Here is a 23,434-nt window from a genome sequence, read left to right as displayed (position 1 = left end):
GGAGGAACTTGGAAGTTGGCCACATAAGGAGCATCAACACCATCAGCAGCAGATCTTCCTGGACAATAGACCCTTAGCTTCTGAAAGTGTTCCTGTGTTCAAGTTCTGGTCACATCCTGGACCTTTGGTTCCTGGAGTAAGAAAGACAAGTCTTTGGTTCCAGGTGCAGCTGGTGGCCAAAGTTCTGTCTGTGCATGCTTCAGCTACATAACTTGTGGTTTGGGGCTGTTGTCTCTGAAAATCAACTCAGCACCTTGTCAAACAGGAGAGAACGATTTTGACTGTTGAACCGGAGAGGCCCAGCGGGAACCCACACAGGCAGTAAGCACAGAGTTCATAAATCATCGTGGCAGCTCTAAAGAGTGGACAGCTATTCAAAACATCCTGTAAAGTAGAATTTCCTAAGTACGGACTCCATGAAAATTAATTCTTAGTAGGGCCATTGTTTGAACGAGTTACAGTTCTGTGGTTACAGAGATAACCACCCTGGAAAACCTCCCATTACTTTGAAAGCGTCTCATTGACGCCAAGCTTAGGTACACCCTTGCCTCAGGAATCCCTGTGATCATTATTCTGAATAATTTACTGATCCCTGCATGTTAATAACACTCCACAGGACAGTGTGTGAGGGTGACAGGAGAGTGAACACACCTCCCTCTCATTAAGGAACACCTTAGAGAATTAAACCTTTTACAAAGAATGAGAGTGACCAGTAGGAATAGAGGTGGTGCAAATGCAAAGCACAGCAAGTCCTCAATGTGATGTGACATAAATCACACCTCCTTTATATCCACTAAGTGCAGACTTCCTGGGTTGTTGATTAATCTGCCAAGCATCTGACTGCTTCTGTTCCTCCTTCCCTAAATCCTCCACGTGTAGCTTTCAGCCTGATGTTTCCAGTCTAAGATCTGACTATGCAGCTGCACAGCCCCACCTACTACTCCTATACCATCAACATAGGTATTTTGAGGGGATGCAGTCCATGGCAGGGAATAAGCAAAAAAAGGTACCTGAGAATATAAAGGGCAAAAGATACCATATAAGGAATAATTTATACTGAAATGTAAATGTGATTTCACTGGAAGTGAAACCAGTGATTAAATCAGCCAGGGAGAAAAAAAATACTCTCATTTCTGGTATTTTTTCACTTGCTACCCCCCCAAAAATACCTATTCAACAAAATTAAAAAGAAAAGTCTGCCAGAATCTGAAAGATACTGTCTGTGAACGTAAACTGTGGCCTCCGAAGAGGAGCCCAGATAAATCCAGTGTGTTATTTATTATGGCATCTGGAAAGGTTGTCAGGTTGACAATGGGAAAGCTGTACAACAGGAAACAATGCATTTGTCAGGATCCCAGTGGCATTGTTCTCGGTCCCAAAGATAGTCTGAAAACAGAGCAAGAAGGAGTGGACAGTAAGCAGAGTGCAGGCTGGCAGGCATCCGGGCAAAGCAGTTCAGAGTAGATGTGAAATTAAAGAGGTGCTTACTCTGAAAACTTTGCTCTTTGTCATTTTTTAAAATCCAGGTTTCTGATTCGTCCCTGGCTCCAGCCCCAGTCATCTTAACCACTTCTAATGGCGAGCAGTGGCCACAAAATGCTACCAGATCCCAACTGCAGCCTCCCTAGAGCTGAGCTTGAGATAGATGCCCATAGTGTTTTGCCGTGGATTCATGTGTTCGGCACATCTGCCTCACGTGACATACTGTTCATTTCTCCCTGGTAGAGAGCCTAAAAGATGATAACAATCTACCAAGAAATGGGTTATCTGTCCTGCACAGATGGACCACAGCTTTGTCATTTTCTCTGGGATGTTTAATCAGATGTCTTTGAATATGTGAGAGAGAATAAAGCCCGCTTAATAAACATGTCTTGCTTAAAAACTCTTTGTAAGAGCTCAAGATGTGTGTCCTTTTCTTCCTCGCACATTTTTTTTTTCAGCCCTTTGAAAGCCGCCATCTGACGTGCGTGATGTCTGAACTATCCTGACTCTGTGTGCGCACGGATGAGAAGAAAGCGGTCTGTTCTGATCCCACTCTCCTCTGGGGTGTGAGAGATAAGGCTCTGCGGAAGGCTGCCACGCCACCCTGAAATTTCAGAAGACATGCAACCCAGAAGTGCCAGGCTCCAAGGCTTTTAGGAATGCTCTTCTATTATTCATAGGAAGAGACAAAGACACAAAAAACTCTCCTTAGATGGAGGAAAATAGGGCACGTCAACACCATGAACAAACTAATCAACCACCACAAGAGCGTGAAACCAAAGCAGACGTGGGATTTTTCTAAGGGATGAAACTTTCTAGATGCTGAATATTCTGAGACTCAGAAAATAATAATTTCTATGGTTCACTTTCATTCTTTTTCAAAAACTCTGGTGCCACATCCTTTAAATATATTACTGTTTTAAGAAACATGGACTGTTCATAGCCTCCCGCTGACAAAAAATATGCACATTATCCTTCAAAACTTCTAGTTGCCTATTTATTCACATTCACATCTGAGGATCATCCATCTGGGAAAATCAGTGCATACAGCCCTCACATTGCCGGGTGTTAGTGGACATCACTGTACAAATATTTCTTGTGCAGAAACGTGCTGTAATATCAAAGTGTGGGCTTGTGGTCTGCACAACTTGGAGGAGTCTGAGATATTTCCTTTAGCATCTGCCACCTCAGCCCATTGACTTTATCCCTCTACACAGGGGCCCCTGTCTGCTAAGTGAGAATACATGCTCCTCAGGACGTTGCGGATGCATAAATGAGATTCTGGAGTAAGCGCTGGGAAAGGATCTGGAGCTCTCACATTACATCATTCCGAATATGGACTGTATGTGTTGGTGATATTTTTGCCATTAACATCTTGCAGGACAAAATGATTACCATTTCTCTACTATCTGGCCCGAAATGATTTCTAAATAAAATGGCTCAAACTATCTGAATAACTTCTTTGCCACTGTCTACTCTTTTGGTTTGTGATGCCTTCTGACACATTTTTACATGGACTCACAAATCATATTCTAAAACAACATTGCCTGGGAAGTGGGAAATTTACAAGATTCCATCCTAGGCCAAAATGACTTGTGCCTATGGCAACATAAAATTAACCATGCCCCCACACCAATCTTTATAAGGCCATGGGTGTGTTCCATCACCTAAATGTGCAGAGATTACCTCCTTTAGTTTGTACTCACTAATTTAAAAATAGGAGTGCCTTTGCACAAAACAGCCTAAGATCTCAGAGTGATGACAATGTTCCAGATACTTCACCACCTAGCCCCAGCCCTCTTGGCCATCTCCTTCACAGGGGCCCTAGGGGTTGATGCCATTTCATAGCCTCCCTTCTGCTTGGGGCTGCAATGGGGTGAGAAATGTCCAGCGAGTCATAGGTGAGGTGACACAGGGACTTGTGATGATTAACTTATGTGGCAATTTAACTGGACCAAGGACAACCAAATTGCTGGTAAAATTCTCTCTGGGTGAGTTTGTGCAGGTGTCTCTGGAAGAGATTAATAGTTGAATCAGTGGACTGAGTAAAGAAGATAGTCTCTCACCAATGTGGGGATATCATTCAATCTTTAGAGACCTGAAAGAATGAAAAACATAGGAAAGGTGAATTCCCTCTTTCTGCTTGAGCTGGGGCATCTGTCTTCTGCCCTTGAACATCAGAGCTCATGGCTCTCCAGCCTTCAGACTCAGACAGGATCACACCACTGTCTTTCCTGGACCTCCACTTGCAGATGGCAGATCAGGGGACTTCTCAGCCTCCATAACCATGAACCACATCTTCATGGCAAGCTCTTCTGATCTGTATACATATCTGCCATGTATCTACCATCCATTTATCTATCAACAACCTGTCTATCCTGTCTATCGCCTATCTATTTATTTATCTTTCTACCTCTTATTGGCCCATTTCTCTGGGGAATCCTGACTAATATAGGATTCTAGGAAATTTTCTTTTTCTGATAAAAGTCAGTTTAGGTGACTATCCCTCCCACATCTACCATTGGCTCTTTGTTTTTCTTGCCCTATTAACATTCAATTTTTAACAAATAAGGACACAGTCCTTAAATACTTAGGTTTATGTTATTTTGGTGTATTCATAAATGTAGTAAGTTTTACGAGTTATCATTACAGGGACTTTCAAAACATTCATTAAGTGCTCTTAAATATGTCAAACTGTGTTTGTGAATTTAATTTATTATGGTTTCCTTATATTCACTTCAAGGGTCTCATTTATAAAACAAAAAGTTCCCACCTATTTAACAACTCAAGTAATGTAATAAACTTAATTTACACATGCAGTGATTCCCACATTCTCTTAAATACTCTGGCCCTGCATACAAACATTACTAAATCATCTTATGCCTTTTCATTTAAAGTAACAGGTCTAAATTTACCTAAGCAATTACACCTTTTAATTTGGAATCATGAGTCTAATCTCTTAGATGCTTTATGTGTCAAACTCTCTTAAATATTACAATTATTTAAAACATTAAATATAAACAGATTGTTCCTAACAGCCAAAAAGTGTCAGTGCTTTACACTGTCTAGTCTTCATTCTAAGCTTCCCCAAGATTAAAGACACAGGCCCATGAATAAAGAAATCACAGCAGCCCCAGCAGACCCAGGGGCCAGGAGCAGGAGCCCAAAGCACCGGCACCTGGAGAGTTTTATTATAATTCTAACAGTAATGATGAGCCTTTTTCTTTTAAACCTCACCTGAAGACACATTTTTTTAAAGTTGATTTTAGAGAGAGGAAGGGAGAGAGAGAAAGTTGCCTTACGCACATGCCCTGGCCAGGGATCAAACCTGCAAACTAGGTATGTGCCCTGTCAAGGAACTGAACTCACAACTTTTTGGTGTACAGGATGATGCTCCAACCAACTTAGGCACCTGCCCAGGGCAAACCATTTTTTTTTAGGCCTTTGCTACGCCACAATGAACTCTCAGACTAGTCCCTCAAACTGGGTGACTTTCCAAGCCATTTCATCTTAGTTTTGGCCTAGCTTTTGTGAAACTTCTTTTCATGTTGTGCCTAACCTGGGTGTCTGACACCTTGTGATCAACACCATGTGACCACCCCCAGGTCAGTGTGGTGATGCATTGGAATCAGCTAACCACTTTGGTCTGTCTGTGCAGAATCTGACCATTAGTCACCCCTCCTTATGACCCTTTAGTCATGGAAATGTGATGTTTTAATGAGGTTTTTGTTTTTCTATTGGAGTTGTGTGGTAAACTCCACCCTCACTCACCTGCCTCAGCCTGGCAAGTTCCAGAGTGAAAAGGAAAGCTGAACTCACCAGCCCCACACGACTTCTTCACTGGAAATTAATTAATTTCAAAAAAGAAAACATTCTTTCTTCATCTACAAAAGAATCCACGATAGCCAAGCACTAAATAATACCTTCACTTATTTTGACAGATGTCCTGAGTACTTAGGGAGTTTCAAAACTTCCCTGGAGTTACATGATTTTAAATGTTGTAAACAAATACACATTCTCAAAGAGCTTACATTTGGTCCTAAAATAATATATCACATTGGCATTTTGGAAGCATATCTGGCTGTACCTTTATATTCTCCTCCTAAATCTAAAAGGAATAACTCTTATTCTGAGTAGTAAAAATTAAAAATTTTTAAAAATGTAGCTTTGGGTTTAGATATCCTAAATTAAAAGTTTCATTCTGCTATTACCTATCTGAGTGACACTTAATCTCTTTGGGCCTCAGTGTCCTCATCTGTAGAAGGACACATTTGGACCAAGAGACTTCTAAGGTTTCTTTTTTCTAAAAAATCATGACTTAATGACTTGGCTAGAGAAAGCAGAAAGAACCCCATACCAATTACTTTTTATCACGAGCATCGTAAATGGAAAGCCAAAGAAGTTACAATTTTCCCTTCCAAATCACGTACTCTACTGGAGTAATATTTTCATAAATAGACCTGAACTTCCTGAGATAAGAAAAAAAGTGAACTTTCAGATGACCAAAGTGGAATATTGCAAGGGAAATGTGCTGTGAAAATTATACTGAGATTGTTATCCTGATGGAAATTTGGTAAAGTTATCCTTATCCTAGAGAAACTATTTAAGGTCAGACAATTACATAAAGATGAGGATTTTTTTAAAGGAGAGCACTACTACATTTCTTGACTTGTTTATTTATACATCCAGAGGTTTTAAGAGGTTTAAGGGTGAGTCTTTGCACTAGCCTACACATATTCTAGTAAGACTTACTTCTCATGGAGTCATAACAGAAAGGAAACTTGGGTTTGTCAAAGTGATTGAAAACATAGGCAAGTGTCACTGTGCTCTAAGCACATGACAGACCTCACGTCACAATTCCTAGATTACCATTCCCACCTTAAAGACAAGAGAACTGTGTCCATAGACAAAGTGGCAAAGGTGGTGGTAATTCATGGATTCAGGACTTGAACCTAAGCTGTCTGACTTGAAGTCCTCCCTCTTAATTGATACCTGCTGTTGTCCCCTTGTAGGGGAGGGTTTTATGCTTCTATTAGAGCATTCTTCAAAAATGACCCTTTAAATCAGATTTTCTCCTTTTTTACAAAAGGCAAGTGATTTCTTGATGGTGGGCAGTTCTCATAATTTGGTAAGAAAAGCTTAATTCTAAAAATTCATTCATATTTCTATTGAAAAGATTCTGTCTCACCCTGGGCTTATTTGAAGGAAAATGCTTCAAATTTTTGACAGCCTGTCTAGGGTGAAAGAGTAGAGGGGATGTGTGACGGGAAAGTTCATAAAATGAACAAATAAAGAAATAGCCTCTGACATATTAGCCAACAGTAAGTAAAGTAGGGGAAAATTAAATAAAATTAAATAATTAAACACTATTCATGTATAGTTTTTTGACATGATCCTTCTAAAAGAGAAACCTTTCAGAAGGCTTACATCCAAATTTCCTAGACTCAATATTTGGCCAGAAGTACATGCCTCTCTCTTACTGCTGAGGGGGAGAAGCCTACACTTTGAGGGTAAATAGTTGGGCTCACATGTGAAGTAAGGAAATACAATGTCTTTGTGACATCACAGCTGCACTCCCACAGGTACCCGCTGGGACCACTTTGGAGAAACAAGCTGGCACATGGCAGGGGCACATTGCCTGCAGCTCATTGCTTAGGGTGCAATCTATGTGAAGAACAAAATCTCTCACAGCCATCATTGACTTAAGCTGTTCCTATTTTGATTCATAATATAAGACTCTGATCTCATGTTATTGAAATAAAATAAGAGCAAAACAGCTTTTAAATATTTTTAAAAAACTGATTTAAAGTAATTGAACACCACAGTACTTTTCAACCAGAAATTCTGAGTATTGTCTGCTTTCCCAAGGAGGAGATCAGTTTTTAAGATGAGAAGATGAGAGTTGCATTTACTTTTCTCTATGGTATTAATTGGTGATTGAGTTTCATTTTTTTTTGCATGTAGCTGTCCAGATCTCCCAGCACCATCTGTTGAAGAGTCTGTCTTTACTCCATTTTATGTTTCTTTCCCCTTTGTCAAATATTAAATGACCATAGAGACTTGGGTTTATTTCTGGCCTCTCAGTTCTGTTCCATTGGACTATGTGCCTGTTCTTATGCCAGTGCCGGGCTGTTTTGATTACAGTGGCTTTGTAATAGAGTTTCATATCAGGTATTGTGATGTTCAGCATCACTATTCATCAAAGAGTTGCTACCCCACACTGGTCAGAATGGCCATGATAAACAAATCAACAAACAAGTGTTAGAGACAATTCGGAGAAAAGGAAACCCTAGTGCACTGTTGGTGGGAATGCAGACTGCTGCAGCCACTGTGGAAAACAGTATGGAATTTCCTCAGAAAACTGAAAATGGAACTGCCTTTTGACCCAGCAAGTTCACTGCTGGGATTATACCCTAAGAACCCTGAAACACAAATCCAAAAGAACCTATGCACCCCAATTTTCATAGTAGCACAATTTACAATAAACAAGTACTGGAAGCAACCTAAGTGCCCATCAGTAAATGAGTGGCTCAAAAATCTTTGATACATTTACACAACGGAATTATACAAAGCAGAGAGAAAGAGCTCCTACCCTTTGTGACAGCATGAATGGAACTGGAGAGCATTATGCTAAGTGAAATAAGCCAGGCTGTGAGGGGCAAATACCATATGATCTCACTTTTAGTTGGAACATAATCAACAAAAGAAAAAAGCAAACAAAATATAAGAAGAGACATTGAAATTAAGAACAATCTAACAATAGCCAGAGGGGAGGGGGGAAGGGACAGTGGGGAGAAGGGTTTTCAGGAACTACTATAAAGGACACATGGACAAAACCAAGGGGGAGGGTGGAAGCAAGAGAAGGAGGTGGGTTTAGAGTGGGTGGGGGAAGTGGTAGGGAGAAAATGCAGACAACTGTAATTGAAGAACAATAAAGTAATTTTTAAAAAGAGAGAGTTATAGAGTGCAAATGGACTCCATTCAGCAAATCTGACACCCTCTAAGTTTACATAATCATCTCATACTACCTAAGAGTCTAGGGAAACATTAAAGGAGTGGGGTAATGTTCTAAATTGTCCTAATTTGCAATCATCTTGAATATCTTGCCTTTGTTTGCACTGCACCCTACCTGTGAATTGCCTCCATCTCCACACTCCACTATGTCCAACTTCTCTGACCTTATATACTTGTGGAGATCGGGACATATGTATTAGCTCTTCCTCCACACATAAGAATTATGCAAATAAGACAGGCAATAGTGCAGATAGCATTTGATCTTAAGTCACCTGGAGGCCAGCCTCATGGTGACCACATTATACTGGGTATCAGTATACCCAGTATACTGCATTTCAGTATACTGAATAAGCATTTCAACAACTTTTTTCCATGATAATTTACCTCTTATTCTATTCTGGGTAGAAAGCATATTTCCCAAAAGGAACTCAATGAGACATTCTTTGACAACCTCTCAGGATGTTTGTACAAGCTTTACCTAAGTTCTCAGTATCCAAAACATGACTGTGTGCCCATGGAGGGAGACAATAACTCAACCAGCAGTGACCCAGTAGCACTGAAGAAGGGAGGAAGAGCATGATTTTAGGGGAAATTTCATTTTACTTGACAACAAAATTATCCGTAGAGCAATAGGACCTCACTCTGGAGTAAGAGCTATAGGTTCATCAAGGTGGATGCCTTCCAAAGATAGACACTGCAGATGGGCTTCTCAGAGGAATGTAGGAGCATGAATACCACTGAGAGAGAGAAGGCTCCAGGTTTAAGGCTGTGAGGAGCAGTGGAGCCCAGCAGAGGGCACAACAGGAGCTGCACACATGAATCTGGTGTGGGGGGTCTCACTCTAAGATAGGACAGATCATGGGATGTCCCAGAATACTTCTAGGACATTTGACCTGGATCCTGGTCTTGTCTACTTTCCATGCAGTTTCTGTGCCACCACTACTAGGATGCCCACAGAGCATGCAGTCAACAACAGGTATGATGGTCAGGGTCCAAATCTTATCTCAACCATTTCTTGCAGCAGAATTGAATAGCGGTTCTCAAAACTGACTGTGTGTCAGTATCTCCTGTAAAGCTTGTGAGTGAGTGTCCAAACCTCACAGTGTGCATTTGAAACAGAACTCCAAGGTGGCACCTGTTGTCTGTAGTACAAAGCTCCACAGACCATGCTGATGCCTGGCCAGGATCTTTCTAGACTTCAAGTTCCACACCTTGGAGAGGTAGCCATGTGTGTGAGATACTTTACAGATGACCAGCAGTCCAAATGGGCAGGAGCACAACCACAAAAAGGATAGGGAAGCCTTATGAAGGACAGGGTCCCTATAGCAAAAACTGGGGAACAGGAGCAAGTGGCCAGCCATGCTCCTGATGGCTCTGCAGAGGACAAACCCCGCTCTGCCCCAGGTGAGAGCTGGCTCTTGCATTTCCACTGCCCACCTATGGACAATTCAGGGCAGAAACACAGTCTGAACCATAAACCCTGAGTTTTCTAGCTTCGTAACAACTTTGAGTCTTGCATTGCATAAACAACCAGTGCATGAACAATGGCAACAATCCCCTCAACTCACTTTTGTCACAGTATATAATTTTTTTTTAAAGGAGAAAAGGAAAGGGCAAGTTTTAGAGAACAGATTTTACCTGGTAATTAGGAAAGAAAAACAGTCGAGAATCCTGAAGTAAATTGATTTCTGCCAAAGTTTCACGATTCCTGGCTCCTGGCTCAAAGCTGCGCTGTGCATTCTTGAGAATGTTCAGAGCATCCTCCTGTGGAAGTTGCAGGTATCGCCCGAGGACATTTTCAAACGGGTCTGTGGAAGTGGCACTGTCATCCTGAGCCTGTGTGGTCTGGAACAGGCAGTGAGCCTAGGGCTGGCTAAGGGTGAGTCAATAAAAATGGCAAAACAAAGAACCATCTGCTTACTTGTTCTCAATTAGGCAATTTTGTGAGAAGATTGAGCAAATTATTGATTTGACACTGCAATTACCCGAAATAACTGAATTCTCTCTTCCCTCCTTCCTATGTCAAATCATTTTAATTTATGAGGAAAAAGAAAGAAGACATTAGCAACTTTTAATTATCAAGACTCTGCTGATTTGTTTGTTCCCTAAGAAACTCTGAAACATTATAAGTCAAGGCACAGTGCAGATCAAAATTACAGCATTTCAAAGGGCTCCCTATGTTTGAAACTTTCTCAGGTTCTTTAATTGTCTCCATACTGAAGATTTAAAGGCATAGCTGAGCTCATTTTCTTTCTCAACATAGGCAACACATTGGCTGATATCTGAGGCAGATGCAGATATCTGAGGTCTCCACAGTGTTTTTGAATAGTGTGTCACTGTTACTGTCCAGTCTGCACATTTTGGAAACTCTACTGCCAGGAAGAGGTGACCTTGGACATAAAAGCTTGCAGGTTCCTTTCAAACCGTCTGATTCTCTGATGCCCAGCAAAAGTGAATCATACTAATTTAATAATCCAGGATGCAAGATGCCCCCTGCATCCCAAACGCATGGTCTGAAGAATGTCCTCATAAAATCTTGTTTTCATTTTCTTATTTTTATATCCAAAGCAAATGAAATTTAATGTGGAATAATGAGAGATAACAGCAAATGGGTAGAAAAATAACAAAATAATTTGTTTAATACTAGGTATATCACATGTCTTCTTCAAAAGCAACACAGCGATCTCTAAGAGGTTCTTTAAATGATTGAAAAAGTCATCAAATTTTCACTAAAATTTTGGGGATTCAAACACCCAGCTAGAGAATTTCCATCCCACATAGAATTTGATACTGTTGTGGAAAACATTAGACCAGGGCCTTGGGTATCACTTAAAACAATTATCTTGCCCTTGTATAAACTGTCAGTAGGCTAAGCATCTAATGCACATTATCCCATGTTACATTTGCTGCAATACATGGTAAATTCTACCCTTGTCTCTGCTTCATAGGTGACACACAGAGGTGACAATGATGGAATATCTTCCCCAAGCTGGTAAGATGCACTGATGACCATAGGATTGTCTTATTCCACCTCTGGGGTCATGTGCATTTGTAACCTGCCTCCTCATTATGGTGTTTTCAAAGTCACAGTGCTAGCAAACAGGAAATGACGTTTTGAACCCAGTTCTGTCTGACTGGAAAGGTTACATTTTCATCCAGAATATTCTACTAGCATACCCCATGGATTTGCGGCACACGCTACCTATCTGTGAATACCTAGACTTCACCCAGGGTCCTATAAATGTGAAATGGAAAATAAAACAACCCCTGAAGTCCCTGAATTTGTGAGTAAAACTACAAACTTAAATAATTGTGTGTCTACACAGCTTCCAGTGTGCTGAGCCAAACAGTTCCTTCAATGGTGGAAAGTCAGTGAAGCTGATCCAATTTTCTTGAAATAGAGGAGAAAGCACAGAATTATTTGTGAAGCTGTGATATGTGGCTGGTAACATGCCTGATTTTGCTAGGAAGTGAAGTTGAATCTCTAAGCATCCGTCCTGTAGCCTCCTCCCCACTTTCCTCTTCCTTGCAAGTAGCATGCATAACACCTGGCTCACAGCCTTGATTAAAAGTAGGATTTTCAGAGGAAAGTCTTCAATTTTGACTTGAGTTATTCTGTTCCTGCAGTATTTTGTGTGATCCACATTTAAACTTTTTCCTAATGGAACATGTGCAAGAAACAGAGATTGGTGGCTGTGTTTGTACCAACTGTCACAGCAGAGCCATCAGTTATAAACAGTTGTTGAGTTACACATTCCAATTGATACTGTGTTTGTGGGGGGCGGTGTGTGTAAAACTCACAAGGTCCAGAGAGAAGCCATTGTCAGGGTGGGTAAGGGACGTCCTCTGGTAGGAGACATTGTGCTCCTTGCCCTCAGGTACATAGAAACACTCAACAGATTAATTGAAAACCCAAGAATACAATACCACATGTGCCTTGAGTTTGTGAAGAGATAAAAGACTATTTCCCAAGGTTCCAAATAGGATTCCTGTTGAAAATATAATAAACATATGTCAGAGGATATATTTAGCTCATTAATAAATGTGGAAACAATAGGATATTAAGACGAATGCAACAGAAAATGTGAATGTGGAGATGTTCACAGGCAGTCAGAAGGCTGAATGAATTTGCCAATGGATACAAATGGCTAAATGTCTTAGAGGCCCATAAAGAATAATGCTGTGGTTATACTTTCTATAGAAAGTGAAGCAGTAGGTTTCTCCAGAGGACATTCGTGTGCATTGCTACAGACATCGCTATCAGTGTCCTGCATTAGCTTCTATTCCTGCAGATCTGTAGAAAGTAAACGGAGAGATCATCTACTACCCACCGAATGGGGTATCCCAAGGGCCCCCAGGTCACATCCCACTTCTCCAGTGCAAGGGCCCAGTCAAATCCTGGCCAGGGACCAAATCTTGGAGGATATTTCCCAAAAACAGAAATTAAGAGTAGTTGTAGATACTTAGGTTACTTCCATATTTTGGCTATTGTAAATAATGTTGCAGTGAACATAGGAGTGCAATATCTCTCCAAATTAGTGTTTAGGATTTCATAGGGTAAATACTCAGAAGTGGAATTGATATTGTACGTATATACACAATGAGATATTACTCAGTCATAAAAAAAAATCTTGCCATTGTAACAACATGAATGAACCTAGAGGATGTTATGTTAAGTGAAAAAAGCCTGACAGAGATAGACAAATGCCATATGATATCACTTATATTTGGAATATTAAAAAGTAAATGAACAAACAAAGCAGAAACAGACTCATGGATACAGAGAATATTTTGATGGCTGCCAGATGGGGAGAGGCTGGTGAAAAAAGGCAAGGGATTAAGCAGTACAGATTGGTGGTTACAGAAACAGTCACAGGGATGTAAAGTACAGCATAGGGAATACAGTCAGTTGATAATACTGTGATAACTATGTATGAGGCCAAGTGGGTCCTACACTTATCAGGGGATCATTTTGTAAGGTATGTAAATGTCTAACCACTATTTTTATGCTTGAAACTAATATAATATTGTATGTCAACTATAGTAGTCATGGACAGAAAATGTAAGCCACTAAATACTAGAGTCCAGCTGTCACATAAGGGAGTGTGATCACCTGGAATTCATGACTAGAACAGCCCCCAACTTGGAATTTGCAAATTGGAGTTACTAATAAATACCTGTGAAGCCAGGCTATGAAAACAAAAGAGCACTGAGCAGTGGCTTGAGGACAGCAGAATGAAATGGAAGATTTGCATGATAGGGAGGAAAGCACCAGCACATGCAATTCCTGGAAGTGAGGAGGGCAGGGCAGGTGCCGCTGTCAGGCGCTGAACTCCAGTGGCAAACAGAAGCAGAGCAGCCAAGCTGTCAAAACTCACATCTGGTCAGAGCTGATGGGCACTAAAGTGGCTCAAAAGTCACTGAGGTAGCAGAGCAGGACATTTTAGTTAATCCCCAGCAAGGCCTTTATGTCAGATTTGAATCAACCTCTGTAGGATTCACATCTAGAAACATTAACTCAAGGGAAAACATTTCCTATCTGGGCCATTTCAAATGCAAAAACCCCAAATGTGACTTAAGCACAGATTTCTGGGAAGACTGCTGCTTAAGAGCAAGCTTGTTCCTTACACATCCATCATCAAAACTCTAAATGGTTAAAAAATAAAAATCAGCTAACACCCAGCTATGTGAAAAGTATTTTTTCAAACAACTGTCTGGGCACCTCTTCTTATTCAATCATTACTTGGTTCTGATTAGAAAAATTAAGCATACTTATTGCAAAAGAGGAGAATGGAAAAAAGAAAGGGAGGGAGGGAGGGTGGGAGGGAGGGAGGAAGGAAGACAGGAAGGATGGAAAGAAGGAAGGAAGGAAGGAAGGAAGGAAGGAAGGATTTCCTTTCTGTCTCCCATGACTCCATAAGCCCAGCTGGAGAAACCACTGAAAGTTGGTCTAGTGACCTCTTTAAGTCAGTTTTGCTGAAAAGAAATGACACTCCAAATTGAGTGTTCATCACAACTGAATTAACACTAAAATTTCTTTCAAATTAAAATCATTTTGCAAGACTAGAATTGTGTGTGCAACACCTGAAGCCCCCAAATTGAGGTGTGACTATGAATAAAATCAGAACATCAAAGGGAATGAGGGCAGAATTCATGCACCCTCTCTCATGTGGGACTAGGGAGTTGGGAGGGTGAAGTCATCACCAGCTAACTTGATTTAAGGACCTTCCCCAGTGGCCTACTCTTAGCCAGTTACTGTTGGGAAAAGTGGGCTTGGTGTGTTTTGTGGGGTTTCAGAGCAGAGAGGGGCAGAGGCAGGAGAGAGGAGAAGCTCACAGATGAGCAGAAACCTAAACCCAGACAAAGGATTCTGTACATTTGGACACACAGAATTAAATTGAACTCACAAAGCTCCATGCATCTTCCAAATATTTTTAAAGTGGCTTTGGCATAATGCAGTGACATTGGAGAAACAAAAAACAAACCATTTTTAAAGGCACTCCCATTTGCCCTCTTAGGAAATCTTGTGCCAGAAAAAGTCACCAGGATGCATTTCAAAAGCATTGAAATGAGTTCATTAAAGTGCACTTGTAGCCATGCAGAGACCCTTGGAAGGGTGTCTGCCTTCTCAGAGAGGCAGTTGTCTGAGGTCCCATACTTCCCCACATAAATCTCTAGCTCGGCCTTGAGAGTTCTCCAACCAGAAAGCATTCTCATGCATTCTCGTGTATTTTGCACCCTTCAAACACAAACCATTTTATCAGCATCCAAACTAAGTGAATCTGGAATGCAAGTGAGAAGAGTGAATTGGTGGGTTTCATATGTATTTTGTATAAACGTAAACCTTTTATCTGCCCACAGAAATAAATATAACAAAATCTCTTAGTAGAAATGCACATTTTTAAAACAGTTTAAAGATCAGATTCATAAATGGAGAACAGGATGACATATGCAGGGGAGGTTAAGGGGTGGAGGGGTTGAGCAAAAAGGAAAAAGGACTCATGGACATGGACAACAGTGCAGTGATTGCTGGAAGGAGGTGGGTATAAAGGGACTAAATGGTAACAGAAAAAAATACACCTGTGGAGTGGAAATGGAGGGATCTCAAAATCAGCCTGTGAACACCCCCCTCCACCCACCCACCTCCCCTTGACCTGTCTGACCCTATGGCGAACTCTGGCTCCATTGCCTGGGGGCTGCCAGATGAAACCAGAGGACAGAAAGGACTGAGCACTAACTGTCTACACCCTCGTAAACAATGAGAAATTATATTATGTTGTCCAAAAACTCTAAGAAGAAAAGGAAAGAGTTCAATTTTTTAAGTAAATAAAACCAAAAAAAAGTTAATATGCATTGAATATAAACATAGTAGCTATCTGAAATATGGAACATACAAATATTTGATGATCAACAGGGAGAAACTTATTTAAGTGTCTCTGAATATCATTGCATTCATATCCTCTTTCAAGCTGTATCGCTTTTTTTTTTTTACTTGTATTCACTAAGTTGAAAAAGACTGGGGCTGACATTAACATAGAAAAGAGAAGAAATCTCTAGAATTATATATTGGTTCATTTTCTGCAAAGCACCTCACTATGGGTGCCATATACTAATGTATGTTTGTGAATACACAGAAAGCTTCTGTAAAATTCTTATTAAAAATCAAAGAAGGAATGGCAGTGAGGGCAGAGGAAGAGAGAAGAGAGGAAGAGAGGGAGCAAGAAAGGGAATTTCTAAATACAGAATAGTGTCCATATTTGAAGAGTAAATAATATATATTTTCATTAAAGCTATACTAATTCACCCACTTTAATTCATTGTATGGTTTGTAACAGGGTAATTTGGCCAGCGTTTTAATGTTAAAAAGCTGTGCCTGCTCTTAGAACCGGGGAGATGGGCATGACGTTGACCCATGATGTAACTGGGAGGCAGCTCCCCACCCCCTTACAGTGCCTTAGCAAGAGCCTGAAGATGGTTCACTCTACACCACTGGACCATGCCTGCCCCAACTAACTGTGGCAGCTCAGAAAGGTGGAAAATACAGGGATGTTAGCAGGTGTAGCTGATTGTGGGAGGAGTTGGAAATGGAATTATAAAGGATGATGCAAGCTGGGATTTAAACAAAAAAGCAGGTTGTTGTGTACAACAGGGACAATGTGGGACCCTTGTGGGACCATAAGGGTCAATAGTGGGTGAAAGGACACTCATTGGCCTGCTGTGAGGAAGTGCCACTTGTTTTTGGATTAAGAACCAGAGATCTCAGCAACACGGCTGACGGTGTTGGAAATTGCGGGAGGCCTACCCAGCCTTCTCCCAGTTCCTCCCAGTGAAAATGAGTTTGACACCCCTGCTCTAGACCCATCATCTTCCCAGACACCCGCCCCACCCCAGTTTCAATCACCTTCACTTGAAAACTACATTAGTGAGGAGGGCAGCCACCAAGATGGCTCCAGTAATCCTCTTGCCTCTGGACTCACCCCTGTGGGTCTCCTGACAACCCACCATTCTTGATCTACTAGTGACCCTGGTGACAGAGTATAGAGTGTAGACCAGGGTCACTCTACACCCTGTCACCAAGGTCGCAATCTAATTCTGCACCCAGAGGGCCATAGTCTTGCCAGCAAAACTACATGCCTCATGTTGCGTTCCTGCCCCTCATCCTCCTCAGCAAAAATGACTCTACTTGGACAGGTCCATTCCCCAAGCCTTACTACAGCAAGTCCCTAAATAGCATCATTATATTCAAGGTCATTTTATTATAATGTTGATGAGAGAAAACCACCTCCTGGCCAGACCCCTGTGTGGGTTTTCTCTGCATCCTGCAGTTTCCCCCCATGTCCCACAGCTGTGCACATGAGGTGAATGTAGTGTCTTCCTTATCCTCACCGAGTGAGTGTGGGTGTGAGTGGTCCTGTGATGAAAGGGTATTTTGTCTAGAGTGAGTCCTGCCTGGTACCCTGAGCTTCTGGGAGAGACTGTAGTCACCCGCAGCCCTGAACTGGGATAAGCAAGTGGGAAAATCACTAGCTTACTTGTTTTCAGTCACCTTTCTTTTTTATTTTTATTTATTTTTGTTTATTTTTTATTGTTGTTCAAGTCCAGTTGTCTCCATCTTCTCCCCATCACTTTCTCCCACCCCACCCACCCCCACTTCTCATCCTCACTCCTTCCCCCCTTTGGCTTTGTCCATGTGTCCTTTATACATGTTCTTTGACGACCCTTCTGCTTCTTTTCCCCAATATCGCCCTCCCCTTTCCCCTCTGGTTGCTGTAAGTTTGTTCTTTATTTCAGTGTCTCTGGTTATATTTTGCTTACTTATTTGTTTTGTTGATTAGATTCCACTTATCAGTGAGATCATATAGTATTTGTCTTTCACTGCCTGGCTTATTTCACTTAGCATAATGCTCTCCAGTTCCATCCATGCTGTCATGAAGGGTAGTAACTCTTTCTTTCTTTCTGCTGCATAAATGTATGTGTAGCTCCCATTTATTTCAATGGTTAATATTAGAAGTTCATGAATCTTTATTTAGAGTTGGGTAATTTTTTGTGTGTGACCAGAAATATGCTGTAAAAACTTAACTCTTTTTTACATCAATTAGCCTGGGGTGAAATTGGTTTCATTATGCATTGTTTTGCTTAAAGTTGCATTTTCTAAGAACCTAATGATGATGTTAAGTGAGGACTTACCGTGCTGTATTTTCTAGTTAAGCAAAGATACACTTGCTATAAATATGAAGCCACATTTGTTAACATTCAATACTATTACAATGAGAGTCAGATTCCTAAGAATCAGAAGTTTGAACTCTGGCCAACCCCTGTTCTACTAGCTGAGTAAATCTTAAAAATTATTGTTAATGAGAAATTACTCTACAAAAACAGACACAGCGTGAAAATTTTCAAGAAGCTGCAGACTCAACTATAATCTTTTCCCCCAGGCCATTGGTCAACAGTGCCTGCAGTTATGCGGAAAAAGTCAGTAAAGAAAATGTCTAACAAATGTCCAAGATATTTACATTTCCCCCAAGACCCTAAATGCTTCCCATGATTCAGCCAATAAGTCATTAAAATGAATCATGCTGAGCTGATCACTTGCTAGCCTATTTACCACTATCCTGTCTGTCAGGGCCTCAGCCTCCCCTCCTGGGAAGGGGGGAGGTCGAGTGTCTCCTCAGACTCTACCACATTGCTGTCTCTTTCTGTCTTTCACCTTCATCTTCTGGCTGCTGCTTCCCACAGGGCCCATCTCCCAAGACCAAAGTGTCTGTTCATTGTTATGCTTTAGGTCTCTCTTTGTATCACCTCTTCTCCTTTCCAACCACACCCTAAGGGCTTGTATTTCTACAGACAAAAAGGAGACTCCAGGAGTTCTCTGAACTAAGGCAGTGCTCACTCCAAGAAGTACCTACTTCCTAGTTTATTAGCTACTTTCTCACCCCCACTAGGCCATGAATAAAAGGATGGACACAACAAATACTCCATTCTCCAGGCTGTCATAGGATGTGAAGGGATGTGACAGAATCTGGGGAAGTTTGGTGGAGTGGGAGATATTTGAGATGTTCTTTGAAGAATGTGTGCAAATTCTTAGAAAATGATACTTCCAGCAAGAGAACAATGTGACAAAAGACACAATGGTACATAAAAAAAGGGAGTCTTTGGAGAAGACTAGGCAAACTGATGTGAGTAAAGTATTAGGTGTAGTGAGGGAGAGATGGTAAGCAAAGGGGTGACGTAAGGAAGGAAAAGCACAGAGGGGTCCTGTTTGGGAGGATATGAACAGCACAGCAGCACGTTAGCCTATTCTGTCAACAGTGCCAAGTTTTTGAGACCTGAATTGGTGTTATGTATAGGGGTTCATGCAATACCAACAAGGTGGGTTTAGATAACCTCAAAGGTCCATCTGACCTTCAGATCTTTTGACTCTAAGGTCAGACCTGTGGATTCAGAGAGCAGTGCTGACTATTCATGAACAAATGACAGTAGGAATAAGGAGAACCCTCAGATGGCCACCTTGAGAGCAAAGTGGGCAGCAAGAACCTGAACTAAAAGGAATGCAGTGCAGATTTGAAGAAGGAAGAGATCCTGGGAATATTTTGAAATGAGGATTTATAGAAATGAGAAACTGATTAGAAGTGATAGGTAAAGCAAAAGGAAAAAATAGGATTCCAAGGTTTAGAACAGGATTTTATAAGTTATGGTCTCATAACTTCTTGCATCAACAGTACCATCAGAATCTCCATGCAATATATTTAAGGAAAGGAATAAAAAAGATGAGTTGAGTATTTAGATAGGTAAAGTTTGAATTGCCTAAATGATATCACCAGTGTGAAGAAATCTAGGAGAAATTCATTCTTTCAATATGGATATTTAATTGTTCCAGCCCTATTTACTGACCTTCCTCTAATGCAATACCTTTGAACCTTTATTAAAATTCAATTGTGACCCCCGGCCTCTTTTTGCCATCTCTCTGTGCCACTATAAGGGTGCCTACAAGTATCCTGGCTGATGCTCTCAAGAGTGACAACAATGTCAAAAAGAGAGACAAATGCCAGGTTCTTATCAGGACATGCTCCCAAGTCATTGTCCAGTTTCTAACTGATGATGAAACCTGGTTACATTAGTGAATTTGAAATCACTGATGACCAAGCTATGAAAATTATTGTGAACTTCACCAGCAGGTTGAACAAGTGTGGAATAATCAGCCCCAGATTTGATGTGCAACTCTGAGATGTAGAAAAATGGCAGAACAACCTGCTTCCATCTCATCAGTTTGGTTTCACTGTACTGATAACCTCAGGGGCATCATGGACCATGAAGAAGCAAGAGAAACACATGGGAGGGAAAATCCTGGGGTTCTTTTTCTAGGGATATAATACATACCTGTAAAGCAAATGCTTCAATAGGCAAGAAAGTCAATTTCATGTACATGTGGGTCTACAAATGGAACTCGCTGGTATATTCCATTGATCCATTTGTCTATCACTATGTTAATACAACACTGTCTTATGCACTAATATATTAATATAAGTCCTCCAACTATATTATTCTTTTTCAAAATTATGTAAGTTCTTCTGGGTCTTCTAAATGTCTAGATAAATTTTAGAATCAGCTCTCCAATTTCTACCAAAAAGAAGGAGGAGGAGAAGGAGAGGAAGAAGAAGAAGAAGAAGAAGAAGGAGAAGGAGAAGGAGAAGGAGAAGAAGAAGAAGAAGAAGAAGAGGAGGAGGAGGAGGAGGAAATCGTCTAGTGGGATTTTGATTAGGATTTCATTAAATCCATAGATCAATCAGTAAGGGTAGAGTTGACATCTTAACAGCAATGATTCTTTCTGATCTATGAATACAATACATGCCTCCATTCAATTTAGTTGTTATTTTATTTCTTTCAGCAATGTTTCATAGTTTTCAATGGTCAGACTTTGCACATCTTTTGTCAGATTTAGCATTAAGCATTTCATTTTTGATGTTGTTGTAAATGTTACTACTTTTAAAATTTCAATTTTCAATCACCAGTTGCAATCTAAAAACGCAATTAACTTTTGTATGTTGATCTTATATTCTGCAACCTTGCCAAACTCACTTACTACTGAGCTTTTATTATTATTTTTATTATTAGTTCCTGTAGGTTTTTGTAAATTCTAAAGAATTTTCTACATAGATAATCGTGTCTCTGCAGATGTGCTTGGAAAATATTTGTTGACTGAATGAATGGTTCTGCACTTCCAACCAAAGCTAGAAACTTGAATTTAAAGGAATGAAAATAGATAACATTCCCAAAGTAGATCACGTAGTGTGAAAAAAGAAGGGAAAGAGAAAAGAGAGGGTGCCAGAAACACAGGGTGTTCCCATATTTTTCAGGGTATGTGAAACTGTCATGACCTCTCTGTGCAACCACAGACTTCTATGGCAGTGTGCTTTCACATGCCATTAACCAGTAATGTTCTTTTAGATCTGCAAGGAAGTGCAGAGGAAATAAACTGGAAATGAGCATCTTGGTAGAAAAAAATTTTTAATGAGAATATACGTGGGGGGGAAATGATGTTTGAAGACTGTTTTCCAACCAGTTTATGTCTCTGTGTGTATAGAAAGTAGAACTGTGATCTAAAAATTCTTCAGGACTCTCCATACTTTCTTGGTATATTGTTGTGTGTGTGTGTGTGTATGTTAGTTCAGCAGGCACCCACAAAACAGAATTCTATCATTAGAATGATGCTGTGCTCACCACAGGTACTCCTAAAGACATCAGAAGCAGCAACAGCATCACTTGTAGAGAAATACTGAGCAGAAGTTGAACCAATTGCAGCATTCAGCCCCGAGGAGTATCTGAGCCATGCGACACAAAGAGCCGGCTGTGAATCAACATTGAAGGCAGAGCAGCCGACATTCATTCCAACAGGCTCCCTTCGGTAAGTCTGCGTTTAAATCCAAGTTCTTTCTGTGGATTTGCCTGTGAAAGAAAATGACCCTGTAGCTAAAACATAGACTTCACAGAGCAAGAAAAACAACATCTGCAGCCTTAGCCAGGAGCCAGACAGGCCGTGGAGAGCGGGTGGGTCCAGCAGGGACAGACCATGAGCTCTGTCGAGTGGCCCTGCGTGTTGCCACTGACAGCATATGTTTACATGCTAATGAAAGTCAGTTCATTTAGAATAAATTTGCATCCATCAAAGTCAAACAGTGAGCAAACGTTATGTTGTGTGTCAACAGCCCTCGGGGTGTAAGGGAACGTGGACCACCTTCCTTCCAATTTCTACAGCATCATAGAGAGAAAATGTGGATGACACGGAAAGACTGGGCTGAAATTCTATGCTCCTGTGATGCCTGAGTAGTTGGTGACTTCTGCAAACTCATTCCTGAGCATGGTCTTGCAGGGTGGGGAAGACCAGGGTTGGGAAGAGGAGGAGCCAGCGTTCCTCCAAAACCTATTGTCACCTTCAAAGGGGTCGATGAAGGATTCTTTAGAGGTGGCTAGGCAAGAAACCATGAATGGCCGTGGGACTCCCCGATCCCCACCACAGGCAAGAGAAAGGCCTGAAGAGTGAGATGGAGGGGCCGTGCTGCCACCCACAAAGGAAGGTGTGAGTGGAGGAAGTGGGGTACAACTTCTCCCTTCTTGTTCTCCACCTGCTGCCTGTATTGGACCAACCAGGAGCCCAAGGATCAAGGGTGAGGGAGCCAGACAATGTTCTGGGACAGGCCAGCTACCCAGGGCTCAGAGACAGGACAGCAGAGGGGCAAACGGTGATGTCCTACATGTCCCCTCCAGCATCGGTGCACATTTCACTATAAAAATTTTGATGGGGATGTTCTGCTATAGCAGCCACACATGGATTAAGACAACAATCCACATATCTTTACAAATATATTGCTTAATTTTTTTTTGTTCAGTACGTGTCTCCCCACTAGGCTCTAACCCCACGAAAGCAGAGGCCGTGACTGCCCAATCCACCAGTATGCTCGGCACTCTGCTCTGTGCCTACCACACAGCAGACCTGCAATAATATTTGGCAAATGAATATTTGCCTTGATATTCAAAATATCTAAGTTAAACCTATCACCTTGCTGATGTTGTTCCTAAATACAGAAATAAAGTCCATGGTGTTTCATACATTTCCTAAGATTCCACTTGACTCAGCAGGTTCCTCTCTAGTCTCGGATCCCTGCCCTGAAGACAGCCTTCCATTTGGCCTTCTGTCTCAAATTCTGCAAATGTTTGCCTTCTCTTTCCTTCATTCCATAGTTCAGAGCTCAGACTTAATTTCTAGACCTGCAATTAGTAAGATTCATAGTAGAGAGAAAAAAGCTAAATTTTTCACTTGTGTTAACTCAGCATGTGGGACCCATGAGCTCACAGAGAAGAAGGAGACAAAGCTACATTTTTGTTTTTTCAATGAGCCTCAGTTGATGCCCTCAGAATGATCTTCAACCTCTGAGACCAAGGC

The 23,434-nt window shown here is 41.1% G+C and overlaps 1 pseudogene; it reads left to right on the top strand.

Annotated features, from left to right (window-relative positions):
• The first annotated feature begins 19,928 nt into the window (after nt 1-19,928).
• LOC114491948 lies at nt 19,929-20,358 on the top strand (annotated as a pseudogene).
• Nucleotides 20,359-23,434: the final 3,076 nt, after the last annotated feature.

The sequence above is a fragment of the Phyllostomus discolor genome, chromosome 1 (genome assembly GCF_004126475.2).
Source record: "Phyllostomus discolor isolate MPI-MPIP mPhyDis1 chromosome 1, mPhyDis1.pri.v3, whole genome shotgun sequence".
NCBI lineage: Eukaryota > Metazoa > Chordata > Mammalia > Chiroptera > Phyllostomidae > Phyllostomus > Phyllostomus discolor.
The sequence above is the reverse complement of the archived record's forward strand: the minus strand, read 5'-3'. Positions and strand labels throughout refer to the sequence as shown.